The sequence below is a fragment of the Aegilops tauschii genome, chromosome 6, assembly GCF_002575655.3.
Source record: "Aegilops tauschii subsp. strangulata cultivar AL8/78 chromosome 6, Aet v6.0, whole genome shotgun sequence".
In the NCBI taxonomy this organism is placed as follows: Eukaryota; Viridiplantae; Streptophyta; class Magnoliopsida; order Poales; family Poaceae; genus Aegilops; species Aegilops tauschii.
In genome coordinates, this window is record NC_053040.3 from 200,361,570 (window position 1) to 200,370,048 (window position 8,479).

At 45.0% G+C, this 8,479-nt stretch overlaps 1 long non-coding RNA gene across 14 annotated transcripts; it reads right to left on the reverse strand.

Annotated features, from left to right (window-relative positions):
- Positions 1 to 1,068: 1,068 nt before the first annotated feature.
- On the reverse strand, positions 1,069 to 6,109 carry LOC141025602 (uncharacterized). 14 transcript variants are annotated; one of them, XR_012187597.1, is made up of 5 exons: positions 5,785 to 6,108; positions 4,435 to 5,690; positions 3,877 to 4,078; positions 3,733 to 3,813; positions 1,069 to 3,613 (listed from the first exon to the last, which is right to left on the reverse strand). It is a non-coding gene; the product is annotated as an uncharacterized lncRNA (long non-coding RNA). The 14 variants fall into 14 exon arrangements; XR_012187595.1 differs by adding an exon at positions 4,196 to 4,319 and having other exon boundaries at positions 3,490 to 3,813; positions 3,979 to 4,078; positions 5,785 to 6,109; XR_012187592.1 differs by having other exon boundaries at positions 3,490 to 3,813; positions 3,979 to 4,078; positions 4,435 to 4,502; positions 4,971 to 5,690; positions 5,785 to 6,104.
- Positions 6,110 to 8,479: the final 2,370 nt, after the last annotated feature.

An 8,479-nucleotide genomic window follows, 5' to 3' on the forward strand; every position in this document is an offset into this window, starting at 1 on the left:
GGTTAACTTGAAGAAGACGAGGGAGAAGCGGTTCAGCAACGAGTGAAAAGATGGTTGCTTCGTCCCTCCAACTTCTTTTTTAGCATTATTACTTCGTCCCTCGAACTTAACTGCGGGAAAGGTGCAGCTTTGTGATTTGACGCCTCATTGCTCATTACTACACTGGCGCCATGACTGGGGTGCTTCACCCCTGCTGCTCTGCACTGTATTTCGGTATGGCACGTGGACCCGGTTGCTTGATGTCCCACATGTCGGCGAAAGGGACTAAAACATTTATGAAAGCGAGCGCTCCACTCTTACGACCGAGGAGTACACGACACCGCGGCCTAGTGAACTGTTACTTGTACTGTAGTACTACTATAGTTTTGTTGTTTCGCACGATCCATCGATACAAACCCGATTAAACAGGAAAGGGCGGCATTTTTCCCGCACGGTAGATGATACTGGCCATACATTTCAAAGGCAATTTTAATGTATGCAAACTGAATAATTAAGTAACAACTAGTAGAATGCCCATGCGGTTGCTACGGGCAAATGATGGTAAATAAATTAAGGGGCAACTATACCTAAAAAATTGAAGTTCCCACCACTTTTATTTTTGACCATTAGATCAATATCCAACATTTAGGAGCATGCTACCAAATGTTCATCTTCCTCCCACACCATCTTCCTCCTCTCCCATGATGGCTCCTCCTCCTTTCCCGTGGCCTATGCAGGCCTAACCGCCTGCCTCCACCCTCTGCGGCCGCCTGCTATCGCTGCCCTGCCCTCGCATCGACCTCCCCCATCGTTGTCCTGCCCCCGCCCCATTTAAGTTTCGGACTTGCTCTCGCCGGCTCCCACTCATACACGACTCAGCATCGCCGTCCCCACCTTCGGCCTCGTGCAAAGCAAAAAGTGACTAGCGCAAAAAAATAGGCCTGTGAGATTTCGCAAATTAAATAAAACAAATAATGATACTTTCAGATACGTACTTCACGTTGCAAATTTATCATCATAAGCGACTAATCAATGAACAATTATTTGATGTCACAATGATATAATTTGTCCTTCACCTGAAGGTCCACATGAAGCACAGTCTCTTCTATCATTTTCTTTACCAAATCAATTACAACCTATGTTCCTAAAAAATGGAAGTGATTGTACAAATTTATCAGTTACCCGTCTCTAGTGGCTTGTCCTCTTTGTCACCAGACTACACCAAACATTGAGCTTCACAATAATCCCAACAATCATCCTAAATGATTTTACCATATTCCTCGACAACAATTGTGTGGAGCTGCCAAAGATGCGGACTTAAAAAAAATACAATGAACATGAGCATTGATGGAAAGGGAACAGTCGCAACACGATGGCGATCTAACCTTGGGGTGCAACTTTGCTTTCATCCTATGCTAACTCCTTCGGTGTCTACCTCCTTTGTCTCAGATTCATCGCCTCCCTCCCTCCTTCCACATCCCCCCTTTCTCCTTCGCTTGTCGCATCATCTCCATCGGTGTCTATCATTCGTATCCCCTAGCTCGCTACCATCATTTCCTCCTACTCCAGCTCGACAAGTGTGTCTCAACATCACCTTCCATAACGCCTAGCACAACAACAACAGCAACAACAACAACAACAAACATAGACCACCTTCCTGACGAGTGAGAAACTACAACAATTAGGAGTCACCTTTGCCCTATTGAAAGATATTTTATGTTAAGGTCAAGCAAAATAGCAGAAAAACATACACCGAAACTTGATAAGTTCAAAGGCGAAAAAACAACATTATTTGAAGTTCACCATCGTTTGGAAATCTTCCTTTAACTTTAGCATGTCTATGGAAACTTGACCATGGATGCATTCCTAAAAATTAAACATGTTCCAACATGACCATCAACATCCCTCGATCAACAACTTAGCTACACAAAATGTGTATAAAAAAAGTTAGCAATAATTTGTCTATCATTTGACTCGAAAACATAACAAGCAATTTCCCTGCAAGTAGGTTTACCCTCCTTCGAAAAAATAAACTACAAACAGCTCCATGTCTACAATTTGACATCAAAGGATGTGAAGAATGTGATATGTCTACAAGTACATATGGACCTTAATATTTTAGTTCAAGGCTCCAGCAAGTTAGTATAATATCAGGTGCCCCCAAGTGGCATTTAGATAGCAAGATTTTCTCAAATAATATTATTTTCCGAAACAAGAAAAACCTAGTAATCACGTCAAAGAATGATGGTTAACACCAGTTTAAGAAAACAAAAGAAGTGCAGGTTTCCAATGATTGAATATGTTGTGATCAGTCAATAGTATTTTAGAAAACATCAGACCATTACCTTCAAAGTTCAGACTGACAAGCATCTGTAGATGCCCAACTTCTAGGCCTCTCCAACACAAGGAATTAACCAGCGGCAGCGCCATGTCAGCACGAGCACAACTTGTGTGGCAAGTCAGTCATTTCGCAGGGAAGACTGGTTGCAAAGATTGTAAAGTAGCAGCCGCAGATCAAATGGTGCTCAATTGTGGACTAGTGGTTCACCTCATTTTTCAGTACTGTATCGGCGGTACCCATTGCCTGCAAAAAGAGAATGGAAGGGATTTTTCTAAGCTCGCGGCAACTCGAGCTGCTGGAGCCGCTGGACCTCCTTGCCGAGGATGTTGTATCGAACCATGCCGCCTGTGGTGCACCACACCAGCTGGAGGTCGGCCCACGGCTCGCCGGACGCCATCCACTTGTGCAGGTGGCACTCGAACATCTGCCCCAGCCGACCACCAGCGCCTGCGTCCAAGGTTCTGAACGTCAGCACGAACTCATCGTCCCACCGCCACAGGTACCCGCGCCTGATCCCGGCCTCCGTCACCGTGCTCTTCAACCGTCGTTCCTTGGCCATCGCCCATCGCCTTGACGCAAAGCTGCCCGGACTTGATCGTGAAGTAGATGCCTCGTCGGAGCACCGAATCACGTACCCCTCCGCGTCGCCGACCAGGGCCACGCGGCACGAGCGCGGGTGCTCCGGGATCTGGTGCGCCTCCACCTTGATCACGCGGCACCCTGCAATCTTGGGGCCCGCTCGCGCCTGGATGCTGGACTGGAGCTTCTTGATCTCTGGCTTGGCGATGATAGTGCCGGTCCCAACGCACAACTGCACTTGGTCTCCATAGGGGAGGGAGGTCTCGGATAGCAGAAGGATGGCGGTAGCGGCGTGCGCGCGAGATGGATACCCTCGCTCGGGAGTTAGAAAAGGGGTGGGGCGTTTGTTTTCTCTAGGGGAGGCTCTATCGTTGATTTGGTAGAGAATAAATAGGAAAGGAAGGTGATCAAAAGTTTCCTGATTTCCTGCGTGAATAGAGATACGTGGGACGGAGCGAGGTGAAGGAGTTTGATCAACAGAGCGGCGAGACATTAATTTTCTTAAAATCGATCATTTGTTTCCTAATAGGTAATTGCCCGTGCATTGCATCGGGGTCGCCTAATTCTAGTGGTTTAACATTGATCATATCTACATGCACATCAAACAATAGTGCCAGCTTTTTCATTACATCAGTCTTCTTCCTGCACTCACTATTCCGTCTCCCCAATCCAAGCATCAATATCTAAATTAACAAAATCGCACTTGATTTTGACCTAAAATAAGACACATCAAAACGTTTTTTCGACAAGCAATGTTGTACATTTTGATTGACCATTTCATACCTATGCGTTTTTATGTACAAAAAAATTAGATCCTAGGAAGAATAGCATACATCAAGAGTGTCGACACGTCTTCATCATCCATTTATTTTGTTCTCCTTTGTACTCCTCTCAGAAATATGTGCTATTGTTTTCTGCAACACAAAATTACCAATTTTAATCACAACATGAAAGCAGCACAAACTTATAATGGGTACCTGCTACATTGTCTCACACCATCATCATTCCCATCCTCTTGGTCTTCAGTCTTCCTCCGAAAACACTTCCTATCCTTAAGAGGATGCACTTGGCGAGCTTACCTTCTGGTTGTCAGTCTCATCATCATCATCGGCCAAAAAACTTGGAAGTGCTTCGTTTCTTCACAAGCTTTGACTTCTCCCTTTCGTATTTCTGGTAATTCTGCGACAAAGGAAAGCATAGCAATAAATCATCAAAGGCAAAGTTATAACACTGTTTGTAACACACCGGATTGCTCAACAGATGTGGTGCATCAAATCGTGTGCCCTTGCGGGGTACCTTGGCGTATACAACGGGGCGTAAAATTTTAGTACCACGAGCTCAATTGTGTCAAATACAATTTGTGTACTTCACTACGGAGTAAATGTCAATTCCCATGAATCACGATTGGTCGGTCGAGAAACTGGATTGCATGACAATTCAGTTCAGTTAAACGTTCTCACTTAAAATGAGTGTGTTGCTAGAAAAATGCGAGGAAGCCCTCGAACTGAAAAGGCAAAGAATGCATTCAAGCTTACCTTCTGATTAGAGCATCCGATTAATTTCTGCAGTAAGTGTTCCTTATTAGTACTTAGTAGTCATAGGCCTGAAAAAACTTCTTCATTAGTCACCATGAATCTACAGCTTAATTAATTGCATATGCTCTAAATATGAGATTAGTTCAATATGAATTGTATATTTAGCAAAGAAAGAAAGCATGTTCGAAAATTTAACAACAGGGCAATTTTCTAGCATGTCAGTTCATATGTGACAAGAAACAAATGAGATTGATCCTTGAATGAAAAACTGCAAGATTAATTTTTTGGAGTGTTCAGTTGGGCAATCCATCATATACACTTCACTTTATTAGAGCACCTGCCTTGATTGGATTCCTGAATCAGCACAAGAATAGATGCAGCATGCATTTGCCAATCATTCATACCATAATATATTGTACTGCCACCTAAGTAAAGCTTTGCTGACGCATGTCGTACTGAACGAGATGAACAACCAAAAGGAAATTGAGATGAGATTCCCCATGATCACATGACTGACAACAAAATTGAAGATGTACCTGAAGAACCAAATGTTTTGCCTCGGTGCTCCATGATTTGTTCGTTTAGTCAAGCTGCTCAGGTGTGAGGCAACATCATCGTCCAGGTGCCTGTCATGTCCAGTCACAGCTCACAAGTGAGCGTTCTCTGGGTGCCGTGGTAATATCTAGTCGCGAGTCGGCACTGTCTACACGCCATGAATGATCCAGGGGCGTTGGGATTTTGTCCTACGACAGCGGCGTTCAGTGGGGCGGCCCCAGCGCCCATTGGATGGGAGCGTCATGTCGCGTGGAGTCAGCATCACCAAACCTTCCTTTATGTTAAATCTTAATAATCATAGTATTGTTTCCTACTTTGAACTTAAATCTATATAAAATAAATCATCAGTGGCATGATTACACAGAAAATAAATTGCCGATTACACAGAAACGTATGGAGTTCATAGAATCGATCACCAGATGACAAGTCACCTATACTAATGCATGCATACAATGTGACCATCCAAGGTTCTTTATACCATTGATTGAAGCAGCCACTGATGGCATCCATGAGGAGGGATCTGAGTGCTCATGTACCTAATCAGAAAGAGGAGAGTAAGTAGTACTGCTGCATCCGAGTTTAAGCAACAGTACAGCTCGGCACGCACGATTCTGTGTGTGTCGGGCATGGATGCTGCTCGCCGTTCAGCCTGATGGAATCGTTCCTCTTGTTGTTCGACCTGATGGGATCGTTCCTCTCACCTAGATGTCACAATGAAACTGCATGTGTCAACGGACGAGGAGAAACAAACGACATCGAGCGAAAACGCCAAGATCACAATGGGCTACCTCGTACCTTGTCAGGATATATGCCGATGAGATGACGACGGAACCTCGTCGGCGTCGATCACATCGAGGGTGGACGAGATACGCTGGCGTGGTGCTGGGAGGAGTTGAAATGGCGGAGGTGGACCAGCGGCGGGAGGTGGCAAACACGGCGGCGAGGTGCTGCCGGAGGAAGGCGAGCGGCGGCCGAGGAGCCAAGGGGAGGGCTGGGGCTGGCGCCCGCGCTAACCCTAGCGCGAGGGCGGGATGGGATAACTGGGTGAATTGCACGTGGTGCGTGAGGTGAAAGAGATGTGGGCTGGCTCACGGGGCATTGCTCGGCTTGGCCCATGTGCTGGGCGATGGACAAAGTGTGTTTCTAGCGATGGAGAAACTGGATGGGGAGTGTACTGCTTACATCAGGTGGAGCGAGGGGAGTGGACAAAACCTAAGAGGGGAAACGGAACGTTGCGTTTCTTTTAGGTAGTAGAGAAGATTAATGTGATTGAGCGATTTAAGGTAAGTCTAATTAATTTAGATTTGATCTTTAAATATTGATCATGATTGATTCTTTCACATAAAGGCATTACTAAACCGGTGACGCGAAACATGGAAAGTTCTGATCCATTTAGATTTTTTTCGTTGTGTGAGAAGGTGACGTGAAACTAAACCGGTGGGGTGGGGGAGGGACAAAAAAAACCATACGAAAGTGGTGGGACTATTCAACCAACTCGTCCATTAGGAGTAGAGATATGAGATCTAGTAAAATTAAAAACACATATGATTTATTATGTTAGAGTGTAGTAGTAGTGTTGTATTGCATAGTTGTTAGATGTAACATGCGAGAACGTGTACAGATGTATGTTTGGAGGGCCTACAAAGAGAAAAGCGTAATACGGTTACCAGACTTCAGAATACGCTCATTACGGTCACTATATACATTTTGCGGTGATTATATGGTCACTTGCTCACCGTTCAGCATCGGATTGCACTTTGTTGACCGGTCAAATAGTCTGTGTGGCACTATGTTGACTAGTTAAGTTGACCACGTTCCTTGTGGGTCCCACCTGTCAGTTCGCATAGGAAAAAGGTCAGATAAACACAAATTTACGCAGGCGCGACAAGACTCCAACCCGTGCACGGGAAGCACCTGGTTGTGTATGTGTCTGTCAGGGCCTGATGCATGCGCATGCATGTGTAGGTTGAGCACTTGAGCGTGAGAGTCTGTGTTGGTCGTGTGGTCTGTCCATGCATGTGTGCGTGTGTGCGTGTGAGTGTTGTGTGCATGCGTGGCTGTGTGTATACATGTGAGTGCTGCATGCGTGTGTGGTTGCGTGTGTTCGTGTGAGTGTTGCGTGCAAGTAGTTCATGTGCATGCGTGCGTGTGCGTATAATCACCACACCAGCTGCTGTGTGTTAAAACAGACGGCTCAGCATACCAATACAAGGCCACCTTGTCCGTTGTGCCCGCGGTCATGACTTCGAACCACCGTCCAATTTTTTTATCTTTTTTTTTCATTCTTACTAGCAAGATGCCCATGCGTTGCACATAACATCAAGATGCATTTGTATGAGTAGTTTATCTTGTGAGAGAAAAGGATGAACAAGGGAAGGCCTTATTTGCAAATATGGAGAGGGGTGTGAGTACATTTTGCAAAATTGCCATCGTTTGCTTCCTATCTGTTAGATAAAAATCGGACGGCCTATATTGCAGGATGGCAGGCACACCATCATCACCAACTCTATTTTTTATAAGAGTAGAGTAGAGTAGAGTAGATACACGCCGACGGGTGGGCCCAATGGTAGTGAGATAATGTGATGCAACAATAGAGGTGCCACGTGGAGCGTTTAACTGGTCAACTAGTCGTGTCTTGAGCAAATACAGAGTTGTACGGTGAGCTGTATAATAACCACAAAATGTAAATGGTGACTGTAATGAGTGGATTCTAAAGTCCAATGTACGTATCGTGCTTGCGCTTCAAATACAATGATCGTCACTGTCTATATCGCGAGAGAAAGATGAAACATGCGTGAATGTGCTGGGGGCGTACTTTTAGAGGACCTAGAGATAGTTTGTGTGCGTACATGAAAGGGGCGTAGAGGGGGTGTATGCGATGGAGAGAGAGATGCTCTTCATTTCTCTTTGTTATGACTAACTTTATATATAGTATAAAAATATAAAAATTCACAGTGTGGAATAAATATCATTGTGGGCACCATGCAATGCAAATTAACGTTCATACTCCTCCATATAACTTTGTAATGTTGTATATATGTAGAAATTCTAAAATAATTTTTTGGCCACACTTTGTGTGGTTTTATTCAAAAGGAATGTTGTATGCGAAATAAATGTGAAGAGGGGGCTTTTTAGATCAATGGGTACGTGATGTAACATGTGTGAATGTGTAGTTGATGTATTTGGCAGGGCCTAGAGAGGTATGTGTGTGTATTATGTATACGAGAGAGGCATGGATAGAGGGGCCACCGGGGGGCGTGGGAGAGATAGCACGAGAAATGAGAGAGGTCTAGAGAGAGAGACAAATATGATGTCACGGCGAGAAATGCCCTTGAGTGTGTATATGCAAGGGGGGAGGGGATAGAGGCACGAGGAGAATTTTTTTTGTGTAGTGTCTGTGTTGGTATGTGTGGGTGTGAGAAGATAACGAGACCTGGGGGCAGAGGGTGTGTTACCGCATGAGGTCCGGTGGGCCGAGGTGAGGCCCTTG